The sequence below is a fragment of the Acinonyx jubatus genome, chromosome E2 (assembly GCF_027475565.1).
Source record: "Acinonyx jubatus isolate Ajub_Pintada_27869175 chromosome E2, VMU_Ajub_asm_v1.0, whole genome shotgun sequence".
In the NCBI taxonomy this organism is placed as follows: Eukaryota; Metazoa; Chordata; class Mammalia; order Carnivora; family Felidae; genus Acinonyx; species Acinonyx jubatus.
In genome coordinates, this window is record NC_069396.1 from 58,559,201 (window position 1) to 58,580,370 (window position 21,170).

At 44.6% G+C, this 21,170-nt stretch overlaps 1 protein-coding gene across 2 annotated transcripts in view; it reads left to right on the forward strand.

Annotated features, from left to right (window-relative positions):
- The first annotated feature begins 7,659 nt into the window (after window positions 1-7,659).
- The window catches only part of SMIM17 (small integral membrane protein 17), a 28,492-nt gene continuing 14,981 nt past the window's right edge, over window positions 7,660-21,170 (forward strand). Inside the window, exons 1-2 of one of the 2 annotated variants that reach the window (XM_027037519.2) lie at window positions 7,660-8,257; window positions 12,549-12,619. The gene's annotated coding sequence lies outside the window, so the exon portion shown is untranslated. Of the gene's footprint in view, window positions 8,258-12,548; window positions 12,620-19,746; window positions 20,051-21,170 lie in introns of those variants that run through there. The other variant, XM_053210704.1, reaches the window with a different exon arrangement.

A 21,170-nucleotide genomic window follows, 5' to 3' on the forward strand; every position in this document is an offset into this window, starting at 1 on the left:
AGCCGCGCTGTCCTCAGGTTTCATGCACAAGTGCAAATGCTCTCTGTCTGCACTGCCCTGTGTGGCGGCTGCTGCGGGCCATGGAGCTGAACTTTTAGCTGCATTTGACTTTTTCAAATTTTTAAAGTTACATCCAAATTAGTTAGCATATAGTGCAACAATGATTTCAGTAGATTCCTTAATTCCCCTTACCCATTAGCCCATCCCCCTCCCACAACCCCTCCAGTAACCCTCAGTTTGTTCTCCATTTTTAAGACTGTCTTATGTTTTGTCCCCCTCCCTGTTTTTATATTACTTTTTGTTCCTTTCCCTTATGTTCATCTGTTTTGTTTTCTTAAAGTCCTTATATGAGTGAAGTCATATGGTATTTGTCTTTCTCTAATTGTGCTTAGCATAATACCCTCCAGTTCCATCCACGTAGTTGCAAATGACAAGATTTCATTCTTTTGGTTGCCGAGTAATACTCCATTGTGTGTGTGTGTGTGTGTGTGTATACACACCACATATTCTTTATCCATTCATCCATCGATGGACATTTGGGCTCTTTCCATACTTTGGCTATTGTTGATCTTGCTGCTATAAACATGGGGGTGCATGTGTCCCTTCGAAACAGCACACCTGTATCCCGTGGATAAATGCCTAGTAGGGCAATTGCTGGGTCCTGGGGTAGTTCTATTTTTAATTTTTTGAGGAACCTCCATACTGTTTTGCAGAGTGGCTGCACCAGCTTGCATTCCCACCAGCAGCGCAAAAGAGATCCTCTTTCTCCACATCCTTGCCAACATCTGTTGTTGCCTGAGTTGTTAATGTTAGCCATTCTGACAGGTGTAAGGTGGTATCTCATGGTGGTTTTGCTTTGTATTTCCCTGATGATGAGTGACGTTGAGCATTTTCTTCATCTGTCTGTTGGCCATCTAGATGTCTTCTTTGGAGAAGTGTCTATTCATGTCTTTTGCCCGTTTCTTCACTGGATTATTTGTTTTTTTGGGTGTTGAGTTTGATAAGTTCTCTATAGATTTTGAATACTAACCCTTTATCTGATATGCCGTTTGCAAATATCTTCTCCTATTCTATCAGTTGCCTTTTAGTTTTGCTGATTGTTTCCTTCACTGTGCAGAAGATTTTTATTTTGATGAGGTCCTAGTAGGTCATTTTTGCGTTTGTTTCCCTTGACTCTGGAGACACATTGAGTAAGAAGTTGCTGTGGCCGAGGTCAAAGAGGTTTTTACCTGCTTTCTCCTCAAGGATTTTGATGGCTTCCTATCTTCCATTTAGGTCTTTCATCCATTTTGAGTTTATTTTTGTATATGGTGTAAGAAAGTGGTCCAGGTTCATGCTTCTGCATGTCGCTGTCCAGTTTTCTCAGCATCACTTGCTGAAGAGACTGTCTTTATTCCATTGGATATTCTTTCCTGCATTGTGAAAGATGAGTTGGCCATACATTTGTGGGTCCATTTCTGGGTTCTCTATTCTGTTCCATTGATCTGAGTGTCTGTTCTTATACCAGTACCATACTGTCTTGATGATTACAGCTTTGTAGTATAGCTTGAAGTCTGGGATTGTGATGCCTTCTGCTTTGGTATTCTTTTTCAAGATTGCTTTGGCTATTCAGGGTCTTTTCTGGTTCCATACAAATTTTAGGATTATTTGTTCTAGCTCTGTGAAGAATGCTGGTGTTATTTTGATAGGGATTGCATTGAATATGTAGATTTCTGTGGGTAGTATTGACATTTTAACAATATTTGTTCTTCCTACCCAGGAGCATGGAATCTTTTTCCATTTTTTTTTTTTTTTGTGTGTGTGTCATCTTCAATTTCTTTCATAAGCTTTCTATAGTTTTCAGTGTATAGATTTTTCACCTCTTTGGTTAGATTTATTCCTAGGTATTTTATGGTTTTTGGTGCAATTGTAAATGGGATCGATGTCTTGATTTCTCTTTCTGTTGTTTCATTGTTGGTGTATAGGAATGCAACCGATTTCTGTGCATTGATTTTATATCCTGCAACTTTGCTGATTTCATGAATCACTTCTAGCAGTTTTTGGTGGAATCTTTTGGGTTTTCTATATAGAGTATCATGTCATCTGCAAAGAGTGAAAGTTTGACCTCCTGCTGGCGGATTTGGATGCCTTTTATTTCTTTGTGTTGTCTGATTGCAGAGGCTAAGACTTCCAATACTATGTTGAATAACAGTGGCGGCAGTGGACCTCCCTGTCTTGTTCCTGACCTTAGGGGGAAAGCTCTCAGTTTTTCCCCATTGAGGATGATCGCATTGGGTCTTTTGTATATGGCTTTTATGATCTTGAGGTGATCCTTCTATCCCTACTTTCTTGAGGGTTTTTTTTTTATTAAGAAAGGATGCTGTATTTTGTCAAATGTTTTCTCTGCATCTATTGAGAGGATCATATGGTTCTTGTCCTTTCTTTTATTGATGTGATGAATCATGTTAATTGTTTTGTGGATATTGAACCAGCCCTGCATCCCAGGTATAAATCCCACTTGGTCGTGGTGAATAATGTTTTTAATGTCTTGTTGGATCCAGTTGGCTAGTATCTTGTTGAGGATTTTTGTGTCCATGTTCATCAGGGAAATTGGTCTGTACTGTTACTTTTTACTGGGGTCTCTGTCTGGTTTTGGAATCAAGGTAATGCTGGCTTCATAGAAAGAGTTTGGAAGTTTTCCTTCCATTTCTATCTTTTTGGAACAGCTTCTAGAGAATAGGTGTTAACTCTTCCTTAAATATTTGGTAGAATTACCCTGGAAAGCTTCTGGCCCTGGAGTCTTGTTTTTTGGGAGATTTTTGATTACTGATTCAATTTCTTTACTGGTTATGGGTCTGTTCAAATTTTCTGTTTCTTCCTGTTTCAGTTTTGGTAGTTTATATGTTTCTAGGAATTTGTCCATTTCTTCCAGATTGCCCATTTTATTGGCATATAATTGCTTATAATATTCTCTTATTACTGTTTTTATTTCTGCTGTGTTGGTTGTGATCTCTCCTCTTTCATTCTTGATTTTATTTATTTGGGTCCTTTCCTTTTTCTTTTTGATCAAACTGGCTAGTGTTTTATCAATTTTGTTAATTCTTTCAAAAAACTAGCTTCTGGTTTAATTGAATGTTCTACTGTTTTTTGCTTTCTATGGCATTAACTTCTGCTCTAATCTTTATTTCCTGTCTTCTGCTGATTTTAGGTTTTATTTGCTTTTCTTTTTCCAGCTCGTTAAGGTATAAGATTAGGTTGTGTATCTGAGACCTTTCTGCCTCGTTTAGGAAGGCCTGGATTGCTATATACTTTCCTCTTATGACTGCTTTTCCTGCATCCCAGAGGTTTTGGGTTGTGGTGTTATCATTTTCATTGGCTTCCATGAACTTTTTAATTTCCTCTTTAACTTCTTGGTTAGCCCATTCATTCTTTAGTAGGATGTACTTTAGTTTCCAAGTACTTGTTACCTTTCCAAATTTTTTCTTGTGGTTGATTTCGAGTTTCATAGTGTGGTCTGAAAATATGCACAGTATGATCTCGATCTTTTTGTACTTGCTGAGGGCTGATTTGTGTCCCAGTATGTTGTCTATTCTGGAGAACATTCCATGTGCACTGGAGAAAAGTGTATATTCTGCTGCTTTAGGATGAAATGTTCTGAATATATCTGTTAAGTCCATCTGGTCCAGTGTGTCATTCAAAGCCATTGTTTCCTTGTTGAGTTTTTGATTATCTAATCTATCCGTTGCTGTGAGTGGGGTGTTGAAGTCCCCTACTATTATGGTATTACTATCAGTGAGTTTCTTCATGTTTGTGATTAATTGATTTATATATATGGGTGTCCCACATTTGGCGCATAAATGTTTACAATTGTTAGGTCTTCTTGGTGGATAGACCCCCTTAATTATGATATAATGCCCTTCTTCGTCTCTTGATACAGTCTCTATTTTAAAGTCTAGATTGTCTGATGTAAGTATGGCTACTCCGGCTTTCTTTTGTTGACCATTAGCATGATAGATGGTTCTCCATCCCCTTACTTTCAATCCGAAGGTGACTTTAGGTCTAAAGTGGGTCTCTTGTAAACAGCATATAGATGGATCTTGTTTTCTTTTCCATACTATTACCCTACGTCTTTTGATTGGAGCATTGAGTCCATTGACGTTTACAGTGAGTACTGAAAGATATGAATTTATTGCCATTATGTTCCCTGTAGAGTTGGAGTTTCTGGTGGTGTTCTCTGGTCCTTTCTAGTCTTTGTTGCTCAGAGAGTCCCCCTTAAAATTTCTTGCAGGGCTGGTATAGTGGTCACAGACTCCTTTAATTTTTGTTTGTCTGGGAAACTTTATCTCTCTTTCTATTTTGAATGACAGCCTTGCTGGATAAAGAATTCTTGGTTGCATATTTTTCTGATTCAGCACATTGAATATATCCTGCCTTTCTGGGCTGATGAGTTCCTGTGGATAGGTCTGCTGCAAACCTGATCTGTCTTCCCTGGTGTGGGGGAGATTAGGAATCCTACGCCAATGGGTTAACAAGGCATAAAGAAACACAAAGTCATAAAATGCTCACACCCAAGTTCGGGAAAAACAGATTGGCACTCTAAGAATAGGGAGGCACAAAAGTGCCAAGAATAGTGGGGGTGAAAAGGCACCCCCAAATAGGGAGGGGGTGCTGAACCCCCCAAAATAGAGAGGGAGAGGCAAAGTCCTGAAAACAGAATTGGTGCAAAGGTGCCCAATACATAGGAATAACAAGATTAGATATTCAGGGTGAAAGCACCCCAAGTTTAGTACTATAGCAGAAAGCTGCTTTCATAGGAGAATAGGGCCAGGTTAGGTAAATTGGTGAATTGGACTTTGGACTGCTGTGATGCAGGTAAAGCAGCCCAGAGCGCAGATGGTTAACAAACAAAAAGGTGTCTTGTTAACCCTGAGGTTATTCCCCCTATCTGTCTCATCCCCTAGGCTGGCAAAGATAAACAGGCAAGGTGCCTCCTGTCTGCTGTTAACAACCATCTACCCATCTGCCCAGCACCTGGATTTTGTTTTTTATATATACATTTTTCCCCTCTTTTATTATTTTATTTTATTTTTTATTTTTTTATTTTTTTATTTTTAAAATTTACATCCAAATTAGTTAGCATATAGTGAAAAAATGATTTCAGGAGTAGATTCCTTAGTGCCCCTTATCCATTTAGCCCATCCCCCCTCCCACAACCCCTCCAGCAATCCTCAGTTCTACATATTTATGAGTCTCTTCTGTTTTGTCCTCCTCCCTGTTTTTATATTACTTTTGTTTCCCTTCCCTTATGTTCATCTGTTTTATATGAGTGATGTCATATGATTTTTGTCTTTCTCTGACTATTTTCATTTAGCATAATACCTTCCAGTTCTATCCACATAGTTGCAAATGGCAAGATTTCATTCTTTTTGATTGCTGAGTAATACTCCATTGTGTGTGTGTGTGTGTGTGTGTGTGTGTGTGTGTGTGTGTATGTATATAAATATGGTAGAAAAAATTAAAAATATTTTAATTTAACGTGGTATATATATGTGTGTGTATATATATGTACACACACACACACACACACACACATATACACACCACATACATTTTCTTTATCCATTCATCCTTCAATGGACATTTGGGCTCTTTCCATACTTTGGCTATTGTTGATAGTGCTGCTATAAACATTGGGGTGTACGTGCCCCTTCGAAACAGCATACCTGTATCCTATGGATAAATACCCAGTAGTGCAATTTCTGGGTTGTACGGTAGTTCTATTTTTAGTTTTTGAGGTACCTCCATACTGTTTTCCAGAGTGACTGCACCAGCTTGCATTCCCATGGATTTTGTTTTATATTGACCCAAACCCCAGATACTGTATTTTCAAGACCCCCTTTTCCCCCTCACGTCCTCAAGTTAATGTTCACAGTTTCTTTGTCTCTTTTTGCATGCCCATCACATTTGTAAGCCTTCTGATCTGAATAAATATGAGGCAAGGACCCTTATTCGGGGCTCTTGTCTTTTTCCCAGACATTAGCCATCTCTCATTTTAATCCTGTGTCTGCTCTTTTGCTAGACAAAAGAGAACTTTAGACTTAGAGTCTACGACACCCTTGTAGGTTAAGGACTTTTTTTCCCTTGCTGCTTTCATGACTCTTTCCTTGCCTGAGTATTTTGTGAATTTGACTATGATATGCCTTGTTGATGGTTGGTTTTTGTTGAATCTAATGGGAGTCCTCTGTGCTTCCTGGATTTTGATGTCTGTGTCTTTCCCCAGGTTAGGAAAGTTTTCCACTCTGATTTTCTCACATAACCCTTCTACCCCTGTTCCTCTCTCTTCCTCTTCTGGGACCCCTATGATTCTGATGTTGTTCCTTTTTTTAAAAAAAGTTTTTTTTAATATTTATTTATTTTTGAGAGACAGAGTGAGACAAAGTGAGACTGGGGGAGGGGCAGAGAGAGAGAGGGAGACACAGGATTGGAAACAGGCTCCAGGCTCTGAGCTGTCAGCACAGAGCCTGACGCAGGGCTCGAACCCACAGACTGTGAGATCATGACCTGAGCCGAAGTCGGACGCTCAACAGACTGAGCCACCCAGGTGCCCCTGATGTTGTTCCTTTTTAATGAATCACTGATTTCTCTAATTTTTAAATTGTGCTCTTGTGCCTTAATCTCCCTCTTTTTTTCTGCTTTGTTATTCTCTATAAGTTTGTCCTCTATATCACTGATTCTCTGTTCTGCCTCATTCATCTTTGCCGCTGAGGCACCCATTCAAGATTGCAGCTCAGTTATAGCATTTTTTATTTCATCCTGACTAGCTTTTACTTCTTTTGTCTCCCCAGAAAGGGATTCTGATCTATTTTCGACTCCAGCTAGTATTCTTACTCTCATGATTCTAAATGCTGGTTCAGACATCTTGCTTGTGTTGGTTAAGTCCCTGGCTGTCATTTCTTCCTGCTCTTTCTTTTGCGGTGAATTCCTTCATTTCATCATTTTGAAGGGAGAAAAGGAATTAATGAGATAAAAAAATTAAAATTAAAAAATACTAAAATTTAAAAATTGAAAAGACACACACACACACAAAATCAAGTAAATGATGCTAGATCCTTGGTGTGTTTTGATCTGAGTGTTGAAAGGGGCTTGATAGATTAGAGAAAAAAGGGAAAAGAAAAAAAAAGGAAATCGTTTGAAAATTTGAAAAAATGAACACTAAAGTAGAATAAAATGAAATGATGGAAGTGAAATAGAATTTGAAAAAATTTACATAACAGTAAAAAAATATAGTAGAAAAAAATTAAAAATATTTTTAATAAAAATTGAAAATAAAAATGAATTTTTTTCTTTTTCTGTATTCAAGAAAAAGAAAAGAAATAAAAAAAGGGGGAAAAAAGAAAGAAAAAAATGAATAGATGAACTGGCAAACAGACTGAAATACGACTGCAATTACTTCATTTTCCCCTAGAAGTCAAACTATGAAGCACTTGATCATCCGTTAACTAGCAGGTGGAAAGACTTGTGTTCCTGACGCGCATGGTTGGCCCAGGTGGGTGAGGCTTAGTGTAATGGCTCTGTTCTCCACTAGATGGCGCTGCTTAGCTTACTGGGGTGGATTGTTGTTGTGCAGGTAGGTGCGTATGCGCATGCGCCAGAGCAGTGAAAATGGCGTCCCCCAGCTACCTGGTCTCGGAGCTCTGCTCTCTGACTGGCTATCGCCACTGGTCCTTTGTGTCCGGCTTCCATTCACCGCCCCCCCCCCCCCCCCCCCCCCGTTTCTACACTGTCCGTGACCAAGCCATTAGGTTGCCAGGCGGCACCTCCCTCCTGAATTTTTATCTCAGACGCGGCTGTTTCTGGCCTGTCACTTCTGAGGGACTGCGGCTTTGTCCCCGCTCAGACCTTCTGCGGGAGGGTCTCACCGAGCAATGGCTGGTGCCGGCCGCCCCCAGGAACGTTCTCGAGACCGTGCTGCTGCCGACACCCAGAGACTGTGGACAGGTGCCAGCCCGCCCCAGAAAAAGTTCACGCAGCGTTTCAGGGATTCTGCAAAATCACAACTCACATCTGGAGCCAGGCTTCACCCCCAACAGCCTTGTCCCAGCACTAGCGAATGTGGTTGTTCTCCTGGGTCCACTGGCCCCTTTGCCTTTGGGGAACCGACACAGCCTCTACCAGGTGTCCTCCCAGCAGGGGAACCGCCTCTCCCCGTGTGGCCCAAGGACCGCCTGGACTTCACTCTGCTCCTGGGGATTTGCCTTTCCCACCAGAGCACCAACAGGTATCGAGCTGCAGAGTTTCAGATTCTGCACTCCCCCTGTTCTTAGAGTCTTAATGGAATTTAAACCCTCTTCTTTCTCCTTTCTCCCTTTTTAGTTCAGTCCCTGCGGCTGTTTCCACTTTTCTACTTTCTCTCCAGCTGCTTTTGGTGGGGGAGGTGCTTTTCCCCGAACTCCCCCCCCCCCCTCCCCGCCCCTCCGGCCTCTCTCCACAAGCACAAATGGCTCCCTGCTCTCTGTGGCTTCTCTCTCCCCCAGTTCACCTCTCCGCGCCTCGTACCTGCTGAATTCTGTGGTTCAGATTGTACAGATTGTCATGTGAATCCTCAGATCCATTTTCTAGGTGTGCAGGATGGTTTAGTGTTGGTCTGGCTGTATTTCATGGATGCGAGACGCAAAAAAACTTCCATGCTATTCTGCCATCTTGGCTGGTCCTCTCCTGCATTTAATCTTAATTCATATAAGTTGTCATAGTTACATGTGGCTCCTGACTGCTGTGTTCAAGGGTGCAGCTCTAGAGCCTTAGTTAGCTACTTTTATTGTATATACTAAGCTCGTCTTGTGTTTTGTAACAATTTCATGGGTCCTCTTGAAAACCCAACAGTAACAACAGCAATACCGCACTCACCACTTACCGGGTCTTCATTAAGTGCCAGGGACTGTTTTAAGCACGTGACATGGATTAACCCACTGGGTCCTCACTACGTATCCATGGGGTGTGCCCACAGTATAGCTCTCACTACTGCTATCACTTATTGAGTGTGTACTATGTGCCAGGCGCCCTGAGAAACTCTTGACACATGTAATGTCATTTAACTGCAGGGGGAGGAGGCTTCAGGGTAATGAATTTGGGAAAGGTGGCAGGAAAGGGTCAGCAAGATGGGGGGGGGGGTGGCAGCGTGTGGTTGTGTTTTTCACTCTACTTGGATAGAAGCTAGAGAATTCTGGAACTCACAGAGAAGGGATGGGCAGAGCAGAATTCTGCTTAGTTTTTTGTTTTGTTTTTCATGTCGTTGCTCCTTGCTGTTCTCTGCCCCCAGCCTGCCTTTCCTTTTTCCTTGTAAAACTTTCTCGTTTCGGGTATTAAAAATGGCCACACATTTGTTGCCGCCCCTGCTGTCTCATTTCACATTCTTTGAATCTGTGCTGTCCCTGTGGCTTGCTTGGGCCAATAGAATATGGCGGAAATGATGGTGTAGGATTGTGGAAGTTAGATCTTCTGATTCTGATTCCGTCATTCTGTGTTCCCCCCACCCCCACTTCCGCCCCTGCATGCCACCAAGCGATTCTCTGACACTAGCTGGGTGTTGGAGACCCCATCTACCCAGAGATAGTATCAGTTTGAAATAGCTGAAAGATACACCTTCCCAAAGTGATTGCCCTATTGGCACTCCCAGCACCAGTGTATGAGAATGCCTGTCTTAATTACTGCCCCCCACCCGCCGCCCCATCAGAGACAGTGGGCTTGAGCTCCTGGATTTTTGGGTGGGGGATCAAAGTGTGGGGGTGGGGGGTGGAGACCATGCATTGCCCCCACAATATCTTGTCTCCACTTCTTCCACAACGCTGGAACTCCTAGGTTTTAGGTGTGGCCGAGCGACTAGGTTCTGACGAATGAGGTGCCTCTGGGGCATCAGGTGAGAGCTTCCAGGCAGAGCCCTGCTGCGTTCAGATTCTGGTTTTGCCACTCCCCTGTTAAGGAACCTTGCAGGGGTTGGGGGTGGGCTCCTGGGTGGCTCAGTGGGTTAAGCATCTGACTTCAGGTCAGGTCGTGGTCTCATTGTTCGTGAGTTCGAGCCCCACGTTGGGCTCTGTGCTGACAGCTCCGAGTCTGGAGCCCTGCTTTGGATTCTGTGTCTCCCTCTCTCTCTGCCCCTTCCGCACTCGTGCTCTGTCTCTCTCTCTCTCTCTTTGTCTCTCAAAAATAAATATTAAAAATAAAAGGAACTTAGGGAAAGAGACTTAATTTTTCTACACCTCAGTTTCCTCATCTGTACGGTGGGGATAGGGATAGTATCTAACTTACAGTGCTGTTGCAAAGGACAAATGGAGTCATACAACAGAGCACATAGTGCACTTCTTGGCACATAGGTTCTATTATGTGTGGCCATTAGCATCATAATAACGTTGTCATCACTTCCCAAGGTTGGTGTGAGGTTTAAGTGCAACTCCGCTCCATGCCTAGTATCAGAACAAGTTTCCATAGTGCTTATTGGTCTCCCAAGACCAGGGAGAGATATTAGGGGGGAATTCTATCCATCCATCTACTCTCACCCACCCCTCACCAGCACCGCTAAAGGAAGTTCGATAGATTTTTCCATGTCCTTCATCATAGATGTTTGCCCAGTAAGTATTTCCCAATTCATAGGCGGGATCTGTCTTTTGCTCAAGTTTCTTTAAAAACTGCCTATGGAGATGTGGATGTTTATTTATAAGTGATCACCTGCTTTCCAGAGAAGGTGAGAGGCAGGAAAGAAGTGGAGGAGAAGGAGAGGCAGGTGTGAAGCTGGCGTGTTTCTCACTGCTGAATTTAATGTGGCACAGGGAGGTTGGTGTGAGCGAAGTGGGTGGGAAGGGGGAGGAGATAATTGGGTTAAGAAGGAGACTGAGTTTTTTTCTTCTTTCCCCTTTAGCAGTGGGGGAGAGACTAAGAAATAAAGTGGATGAATACTTATACTTCCTGCATCCTTTGATAAGCAGGGACTTCAGGGGACAAGAGGCTTGGGGTGAGCAGGGCATCTTTCCCTCAATAAATATCTGAGCACCTCCTCTGTGCCAGACACAGCTCTAGGAGCTGGGAATCCCACAGTGAGCAAACTGAAGCCACTAGTGCTAATTTCTGAGTGGGATCAGAGGCAATGAGGTGGAGAGTGGGGGTGGGGGAGGCGGCTTCAGCTTTGGCAGTCAGGGAGGCTCTCTCTCAGAAGGTGAACTTTGAGCAGAGCCCTGATTAGCAATACACACAGTAGGAGAAGGAACACTGTGATTTCTAGGTTGCTAATTTATTGAAATGCTCCAGTGGCAGAGACAGAAGAGAGCTTACTTACCCTATCTTATCTGAAACCAGGACCCTCCTGTGCCTTTCAGAAAAACTAATGATGAAATATTACAAGCCTACAGGGTAGTATTGAAATGAGACAGCGTTTCTTTCATGTATTTGCCACTCAAATTTTTTTTTTTTAATTATGCAGGTACGTGACTTTGATTTTAAATTTTTTTTTCAACGTTTTTATTTATTTTTGGGACAGAGAGAGACAGAGCATGAACGGGGGAGGGGCAGAGAGAGAGGGAGACACAGAATCGGAAACGGCCTCCAGGCTCTGAGCCATCAGCCCAGAGCCTGACGCGGGGCTGGAACTCACGGACCGCGAGATCGTGACCTGGCTGAAGTCGGACGCTTAACCGACTGCGCCACCCAGGCGCCCCATGTGACTTTGATTTTAAAAAGTAGTTTTAGGGGCGCCTGGGTGGCTCAATTGGTTATGCGTCCGACTTAGGCTCAGGTCATGATCTCACTGTTCATGGCTTCGAGTCCCACATCGGGTTCTGTGCTGACAGCTCAGAGCCTGGAGCCTGCTTTGGGTTCTGTGTCTCCCTCTCTCTCCCCCACCTCTCCCGCTTGCTCGCTCGCGCGCTCTCTCTCTCTCTCTCTCTCTCTCTCTCTGGAGCCTTTAAGAGATGTCGTACATGTACACACACACACACACACACCCCATCTCCTCTGATCCTGACAGGGCCAGCAAACAAGGGAATCGAATGGTAGGACCCTCTTTCTCTCTAACACCTGAGGGAGGGTTTCCATGGCAATCAACCGTCTCTCACAGATGGAAAGAAAAGACAGGTTGGCTGCCCAAGAATGGATCCAGGATCCTCGCTGGGAGAAGAGGACCCCCGAGGAGACCCAATGCAGAGACTGAACAAAGTTGATACAGGCAGCCATGGCCCAGCCCCCTTCCCCTTGGGAACGTGCATTCCTGGGGGTGAGACTGGGGAGGGGAGGTGTCCCTCCTGGTGCCAAAGAACCTCCAGAAGTAGTCTGCCCCAGGGAGCAGGACAGGGGCGGGCTTTAGAGTCAGTCTCTCGGATCTGAATCCCAACTCTGCTGTTTACTGGAGGTGTGAACCAGGTGACTCGGTTTGAGAGCTGTCAGAAGGCGTTGGGAATCGGGGGAGCAGGGCCGTTCTTATCCCAACTCTTAGAGGGGGACTCACCTTCTCCGAATCCCTTTTTAATGAGTATTGTTTTATTTTGTTTTTTGACAGTTAATAAGTAAACACATTTTCTTTGTCAAAGGTCAAAACATATTGATAAAGCAAGACTTCCTGCTGATCTCGCTTCATCAACTCCAGCCCTCTGCTCTGGAGGTGAGTACCTTGCGGGTTTGGGGTGCTCTGGGAAGGATGCATTTCCTTCTCATGGGCGTACATGTCTGTACCCATAGAAATAGATGTAATTTTTGTGAGAATATCTGGAAATGCATTGATTCACTCTCCTTATCCATAGAACAAGCCTGGCCAATATTACCCATCCCATAATAACAAATCCAAATATATGTGTGTGTGTGTGTGTGTGTGTGTGTGTGTGTGTATATAATAGCATATATATCATAGTTATGTATATATATACATATATACCTATGATATATGTTATTATTGAATACATTTCAGTAATTAAATCTATATTTCTTTGATGCTAAGGTGCATTTTTTAGTTTTTTACATTCTAACATCTCTAACACTGAAATATGCCTTAATATTGTCAATATCTTTGGATTTGAGGATTTTAATTTTTTAAGCAAAACCATCCTATTCGCAGCATACCACCATCAGGAAGAAAAATTAGTTTTCACCCTGAAATTAACCAAGTATAACAAAGCCACTCTGTCTAGTCCTGATCCTCAAAAAATAAAACACTTCATATAAACCTGTAATCCATGGCCAAAAACTTAATCCCTGAGGCTAGCCATGCTGAGATTTGAAGATACATGTTCTGGCTGGGTAATCATTTAACAAAATTACTGGTTCTTCATCACGAGTGAACAAACGTAGGCTTGATAAACTTGGTAATCCTGTGAGCCCTTTCTCTTAAATGCCTGTTGCGTCTTGAATTTGGCAAGCCTTTATGTACACATCTATGCGTGCATAGAAAATATCCAGCATTGTTTTATGTTGTTGGGTTTTCATATGAGTGATGTCAGACTGCGTCTGTGGTTTTGCAACCTGCTTTTTTCCACGTGATATTTCCATGCAGTGGTGTGTGTTCAAGACCTTTCCATATCAGTCCACAAAGATCTATTTTATTCTGTGAAGTGAGGGTCGTAAGATTACCCAACTGACAGCATGGAGGAGGGCACGTATTTCTCTAAGGGCAAATCTGCCTTGTTAGTATTTCACCCCAGACCTACCCACCCCTGGCCCCAGGTGACTAGCTACTTCAAGGTTTTAGGCAACTAGGGGAATCTTCTCACTTCAATCATCCATCTTTTCCCCTGTAAAGTAAACTGAACAGTCCTCAGTAGTAGTGAAACAGAAAGGTCTTTGGCGACAGGTTGCCCTGGGTTAAATCCTGGCTATTTACGAGTTGAATTTGGGCCTTTCCCAAGAAGTGTGAGGGTCCCAAATGACCACTCTGGAAATAACCTTAATGTCTGCCAGCTGGGGGAAGGGCCACATGACTAGATGCAGCCACATAGTGGGATTAATACTCTGGAGTTGTTAAAAAGAATGAAGTAGATTCTCTTCTTTGTGAGATAATCCTTGTTGATAGGATTCCTTGTCTGATGCCACACACCCCTGTCTTTTGGGTCACAGCCAAAGGACCAGGGTGGGAAACAACAGATCACCTGCCCATGGAGTGTTCTCATGCAGAATTTTGCTCAGTAAGAATTGATGATTAGATGACTCAGCTGGTCAGACCATGGGCTGCATCCAGCCAACTGATGTGTTGGTTCACTCACCTTCTTTTTAATTTAGTGAGCTGTCATCATTAAAATAGTGGGAGGGGCACCTGGGTGGCTCAGTTGGTTAAACCTCTGACTTTGGCTCAGGTCATGATGTCACGGTTCATGAGTTCGAGCCCCAATTGGGTTGTGCTGACAGCTCGGAGCCTGGAGTCTGCTTCGGATTCTGTGTCTTTCTCTCTGCCCCTTCCCTGCCCTCCCTCCCTCCCTCTCTCTTTTTCTCTCTCAAAAATAAATAAACATTAAAAAAGTTAAAGTATTGGGATATTTTGGGGCACCAAGCTGGTTCAGTCACTAGAGCACCTGACTCTTGATCTTGGGGTCATGTGTTTGAACCCCATGGTGGGTATACAGATTACTTAAAAATAGTAATTTAAAAAAATTTAAAGATTCTGGTGGGGGCCCCTGGGTGGTTCAGTCAGTTGAGTGTCCAACTTTGGCTCAGGTCATGATCTCCTGGTTTGAGAGCTGCTGTCAGTGCAGAGCCCACTTCGGATCCCGTCCCCCTTTCTCTGCTCCTCCCCCACTTGCACTCTCTCAAAAATAAACATTAAAAAATAAAAGATATTGGGATAATTTGTGTTTACAGATAGGACTTTGATTCATTTAATCCTTCAAAAATAAAAACATTCATAGAATATCTGGTATGTGCCAAGCAATGTTTGAAGTGCTAGAGGATCAGGAATGAACTAGAAACACAGAGTTCCTACCACCATGGAGTCTACATTCTAGAAGGTGAGGCAGATAATCAAGAAAAAAAAAGCTATAATGTAATGAGCTCCACTTCTTTAGGGAATTTGGAATGTCAATACCCACCGGGCCAACAACTCCATGAGAAGATAGAAAAGTAACTAAGAGCCAGGGGAACCTGGGTGGCTCAGTCAGTTAAGTGTCCAACTCTTGATTTTGGCTCAGCTCATGATCTCATGGGTTCATGGGCTCAAGTCCCACATCAGGCTCTGTGCCGTCAGCATGGATCCTACTTGGGATTCTCAATCTCCCCCTCTCTCTGACCCTCCTGCACTCACACACTCTCTCTCCCTTTCTCAAATAAGATAAACTTAAAAAAAATGGATAAAAGCCATACTTCCGTGACTTTGAGGTGATCAAAGAGCTCATATCAGAGGCTTAAAGCTTCCTGCCTCTTGAAAGGGTGTGGAAACCATCCACTTAGGGGAAGGGGATATGCCTCAGGCATCCTGGTTGTCCCCTGCAATAGCCAGTACATAGTGGGTGCTTTATGAATGTCTGTCTCTTGAGAGATAGGAGCAGCTGTGGCTTTCCTGGTGACCAGATCTTTGGGAAGAACAAATTTATTCATTTGTTCATTCATTAATCCCACAGTGGTTGGAGTTTATGCCAGGGACTCTTTCTTGAAGAACTTGGACATTTCATTTTTTTTTTTTTAATTTATTAGAGATAGAGACAGCATGAGTGCGGGAGGGGTAGAGAGCGAGGGAGACACAGAATCCGAAGGAGGCTCCAGGCTCTGAGCTGTCAACACAGAGCCAGACGCGGGGCTTGAACTCACAAACCGTGAGACCATGACCTAACCTAAGCTGAAGTCGGATGCTTAACTGACTGAGCGTCCCACCTGCCCCAAAACTTGGACAGTTCAAAACCCACCTAATTTAAGACTAATCCTAACAGAAGGTGGTTGGTATGTCTCTTTACCAGGTAGAGTGATATTATAATAACAAGCATAGCTTACAATGTACATAATTGGTCATATTCAAAAGTATGGACTTTTGAGGAAGTTTTGAATTGTGAGGCTTCTTCTCATCTCATTTAAAAAAAAATGCCACCACCACCCCCCCATGCTCATGATTTCAAATGTTTATAATTCAGGTTAGCATAAAATATAGCCATGATGTATTTGTATTAATCTACAGTAATACGCTTCTTGTGACCCCATCTCACAACATAAAAACTAGGGCCTTTCCAAAAATTCACATATACCTATATAGTAACTCCTCTGTTTCCCCCCAGCCCAAGGTAACCATTAGCTCTAATCCTGGGAACCTTTCCTGCTTTTTGTACATCCACCCCTACCCCTCAGATGCTTTGGAAACTCCGTGTTAATAATTCAGGTCAGATGTAGCCAAGGGCCTGCTGTCCTAAGAGCCAAAGCTGCTTCTTATATATAAATGACTCTGCGTTTTTGCCCTCATTTGCTTTCATCTGCGCTCCCCACAGCCAGAGAGTTTTGTTTCCAGGCAATGACAGGGCTTTTCCCAGGCAGATGCAGATAGGGTCTTTGAAAAGGGGAGAGGGAGAGAGGATGAGGGCGGCAACAGGGCGGGCGGAGAGGGAGAGAGGGAGAGGAGAGAGAGGAGAGACCTTTCCAGCTAGTCTGCTGCAGATTCAGCACCTCGGACAGCTCAGGCCCTGCCGGTTCAGCACCGCGGACAGTTCCGGGACCATAATTTTGCCGCTGCCTCTGCTGGAAACCTGAACCCTTGTGAGCAGATTCCTGGACCTCACTGTCACCCCCAGAGTTTCCGAATGCTGGTATCTGGGTATCCTAAGCTCTCCTAGTATTAACCTCAGAAACACAGGCATCGGGTATTTAACATGCCCCAAAGAGGGAATTCTGGATTCTCTCTCTGTCTCTCTCTCTCTGTCTCTCTCTCTCTCTCTCTCTCTCTCTCTCTCTCTCTCTCTCTCTCATACACACACACACACACACACACACACACACACACACACAAAGTTGGTCTACTCTCTTCATTCACCATAGAGCATGTAGTTGCTTAGGCTTAAAGTCCAAAAGTCTGCCTCGATTCCTTCCTTTTTCCTACCTTTCACATGCCATCCATTAGTGAGTCCTCTCAGCCCCATCTCTAAAGTGTATTCTGCATCTGTCCACTGCCCTCCCCCCTGCTGCCAGACTACCATCATGTTTTACCTGGTTGATTGCAGCAGCCTCTTAACTGATACTCCCATTTTACCTTTTGCCCCTTCTAGAGTTTTCCCCACACAACAGTTCCAGTCATGCCTTGAAAATGTAAATTGGATTATATCACAGCCTTCCTCAATGCCCTTCCGTAACTTCCCAGTGCACTTACAATAACATTCAAAGATGTCACTGTGGCTTTCAAGACCCTGGATGACTGATCCTATATCCTGTTACTCTCTCCCTTGTCTGACCACTCTGGTTACATTGGCCTCCTTGTTGTTCCTCAGGCCCTGCTGTCCTTTCTGCCATGAATTCTTGCATAACTGCCTCCTTTTCCCCTTTCAGGTCTTATCCCAAAATGCCACCTTTTCAAAAAGACCTCTCCTGACCACTCTCTTCTAAAGTGGCCTCACAGTTACTATCATGTCGATCTATTTCATGTAATTCATTGAATTAACACAAACTATATTTTTTTCTGTATTTATTGGTTTGTCTGCTTCATTTCACTAGACTATAAACTCCATTAAGACACAGGCCTCAACTGTCATGGCACTCAGAACGACATCTGCAACATAACAGCTTTTTATTTTTATTTATTTTTAAGTTTTTAATGTTTATTTTTGAGAGAGAGAGAGAGAGTGAGCAAATGGGGGGCAGAGAGAGAGGGAGACACAGGATCTGAAGCAGGCTCCAGGCTCTGAGCTGTCAGCACAGAGCCCAATGCAGGGCTTGAACCCACAATATGTGAGATCATGACCTGAGCTGAAGTGAGCCACCCAGGTGCCCCAAGAGCAACCTTTAATCATCTGAACTATCAGGATCACACCTGGAATTTTCCCCCAAGTTGAGGATCTGGTGATCAATAACAATGGCTCAATCTGTATGCAGTATGCATGTATTAACTCCTTTGATGTTGATGATAACCCTATGAGTTAGGAACTGTTATTGTCCTTATTTTATAGATAAGGAAACGGAGACCCAGTTAATTCACCTCCCACAGTTACACAGCTGGTGCACAGTGGATCTAGGTCTGGAAGCCAACCTCTCAAGCCCATCAAAGGCTCCATGGGCTGGGCGGCTCCCCTGGTGTCCTGCACAGGACGTTTTGCTATCAAAGGAAGTGGTGAAGGGGTGAATGAAGGGCCTTTATCTAAATCCACCTCCCCCTGCCTATCCCCTCTTCACAGCGAACTATGCTGGGCATGGCTGGAAGTTCATCTCCTAAACTTCTTTTTTAAATTATTTTTTAAATGTTTGTTTACTTTTAAGAGAGAGAGACAGACAGACAGACAGCCTGAGCTGGGGAGTGGCAGAGAGAGAGGGAGACACAGAATCTGAAGCAGGCTTTAGGCTCTGAGCTATCAGCACAGAGCCCAAGGCAGGGCTCAAACCCACGAATTGCAAGATCATGATTTGAGCCAAAGTTGGACACCCAAGTGACTGAGCCACACAGGTGCCCCATCATCTCCTAAACTTCTAAACAAAGAAAGCTTCCCTTCCGAATTATGTGGCAAATATGGAAATGCCTAAGGAAACCAATCTGTATCCTCCCATATTCTTGCCATGTGTCCTCTGGACAAATCCTTTAATTCCTTCATGCCTTAGTTCCCTTCTCTGTTAAATGGGGATAATAATACCTACCACTTGGGGCCTTTGAATGAAATGAAATAATGGACATTTGATGCCTTTGCTCATCAAATTGGTTGGATAAATGACAGTTATTTTGACTGCTTTTCTGGGAAACCAGAATTATTCAACTGTCTATCCATTTGGAATATAAAGTTAAGTTTTTACTTCACACTATTCCAAAAAGTTCCAGCAGGTACAACAAACTAAACATAAAACAAGACTGTAAAGTATGAGACTGTAGAAGAAAGTGTGCTTATGAAAGTAGGAAAAACAGATAGCTTTTACTTCATCAAAACCCAAAATTTGAGGTACTGTGTAAGCAAAGTGAAAAGACAAGTGACAGGCCAGGAGAAGATATCTGCCACAGGTAAAGTAACGGGCAAAGGATCAGTATTCAGAATATATAAAGAATGCCTATAAATCAAGAAGCAAAAGCTACACAGAGTAAGGCAGGGAAGGTATAAACAACCAATTCACAAACAGAAAATAACTGATCAACAAACACGTAATGAAATGAAAATAAGACCAAAAAGAAAACCACTTTCTTCCCCCCACCCATGGCTTTATCAAAAATCTAAAAATTTGATGTAGCTTCCCCGAGAGCAATTTGGCAGGTAGCGATTACATTGTAAAACTTGAACAACAGTGATAATAGTAGCAACTGTTAGGCACTGTTCTAAACACCATACAAGCACCATATGTATTTTTTTTTTTTTTTTACCTGGGAGGTGGTAAGCATAATCATTCCCACTTAACAGAATGGGAAACCGAGGCCCAGACATGCTAAGTGACACACCCAAAAACACCCTAGGAGCAAATGGTAGCGCCAGCCTCTGACCCTAGGCAGCCTGGCCTCCGGGTCCCAGAGGCTGCCATACCTCTGCTCCAAGTCCTTCCTCCTCCCTCCTACCCTGACCCAGGGTTGTGGAGTAGAGAACCACCACGAGCCAAGAAAGTTGGTGGGCTTGGCACGCAGCTGCAGCAGGGGAAGTAGGACAGAACCTCGGTGCCCAACAGCGGAGGATGGGCGGCTCATCCCACTGTGGCCGATCGGCATGCCGGGCACAAGCCCCACAACCGCACCGCAGCCAACTCGGTTGGGTATGGAACCTGGGGCCCCTCCGCTTGGTTCCCTACCCTACTGCAGGCGCTGCTCCCCGGGAGCCGAGCGGAGAGGGGAGGAGGCGAGAAGGCCATCCCCCTCTTCCACTTTCCCCCCTCCCCCCTCCCCTGCTGCCTCCACGTCTGCGCAGCCGCGGTAGCTGCGGCGCCCGCTCTGCAGTGCCGGGACTGGGTCTGGTTGGGGAGGGTGAGTCCTCCGAGGGACCCCCGCGGGCGGGAGGTGGGGCTGGGAAACTGGGCTGGGCGGGGGAGGGAAGGGGGGCGCGGGCGGCGACCTCAGGAGCGCGCGTGTGAATGTGTGCAACTTGTCTGTGTCTGGGGGTGGAAGCAGAGGTGCAGGCCCGGGGAGGGGGTCTCCAAGCCCCTCTACTGGAAGAGTGACCGGGCTGGGGCTGGGTCGGGTCTGTTTGTCCGAGCCTGTGCGCCTCGCCCCGTGCGAGGAGGGGAATGACCCCGCGTTGCGCAGCCTCGTGGGTCGCCGCATGCACGTGCGCCCAGGTCTCGCGGGGGTCTTAGCATCTCGGTCGGTCCCCCCCAATGCGTGCAGCACGCCGTGTCCCTGTGCCCGCCCGCGTGTGCACTTGCGCGAGTGTGCGTTGTGTGTCTGGGCGCGCGTGTACCACCCTACAGTGGCGCTGCGCACAGGCGCGGGAATCGGACACGTTTGCATCCCCGCCCAGCTCCGATTAGCTGTGTGGCTTTGATCGAGGGCCTTCTCCGTCTGCAAAATGGGCGTGACAGTATCTGCTGCGGAGAATTATGGAGAGGAATCCGTTAGGAAGAGGGTGGGGCGTGTGCCCCAGGCCTGGCACACCGGAGCGCTCCTGGAAAAGGTGGCTGCCCGTGTTGCTGATACTGTTACTGTTGTTACCGCATCCCCCTGGTTTCTTCTTCGCGGATGACCTGTTTGCTATTTCTCGGAGGACAGGGAGGCTGTGCGGTGTGAATTCCACACACACACACACACACACACACACACACACACACACACACACACACACCCTTGTCAGCCCCGCAGATTTCTCTCTGTCCCTCCCCTCCTCCCGTCTCCATCTAACCAGATCCAGCCTCTTCTGACCTGGATCCCGGGGCTCCTGTCTTCTCCATTGGCCACCCCTCTTCCTGGGTCTTCCTTCCTGTTAGCCTGAACACAGGATTATATATTCATATTAAAAACGAAAAAGGTAGAGGGACAGAGGAAAAGGAAAGAAGAACCAAACGGGACCCCGCCACTCGTGCTGTTTCACTAACTTTTCTATGAAGGCCAGTATTTTCTTTTCCCTTGGAAAATGTTTGTGCTCACGGCC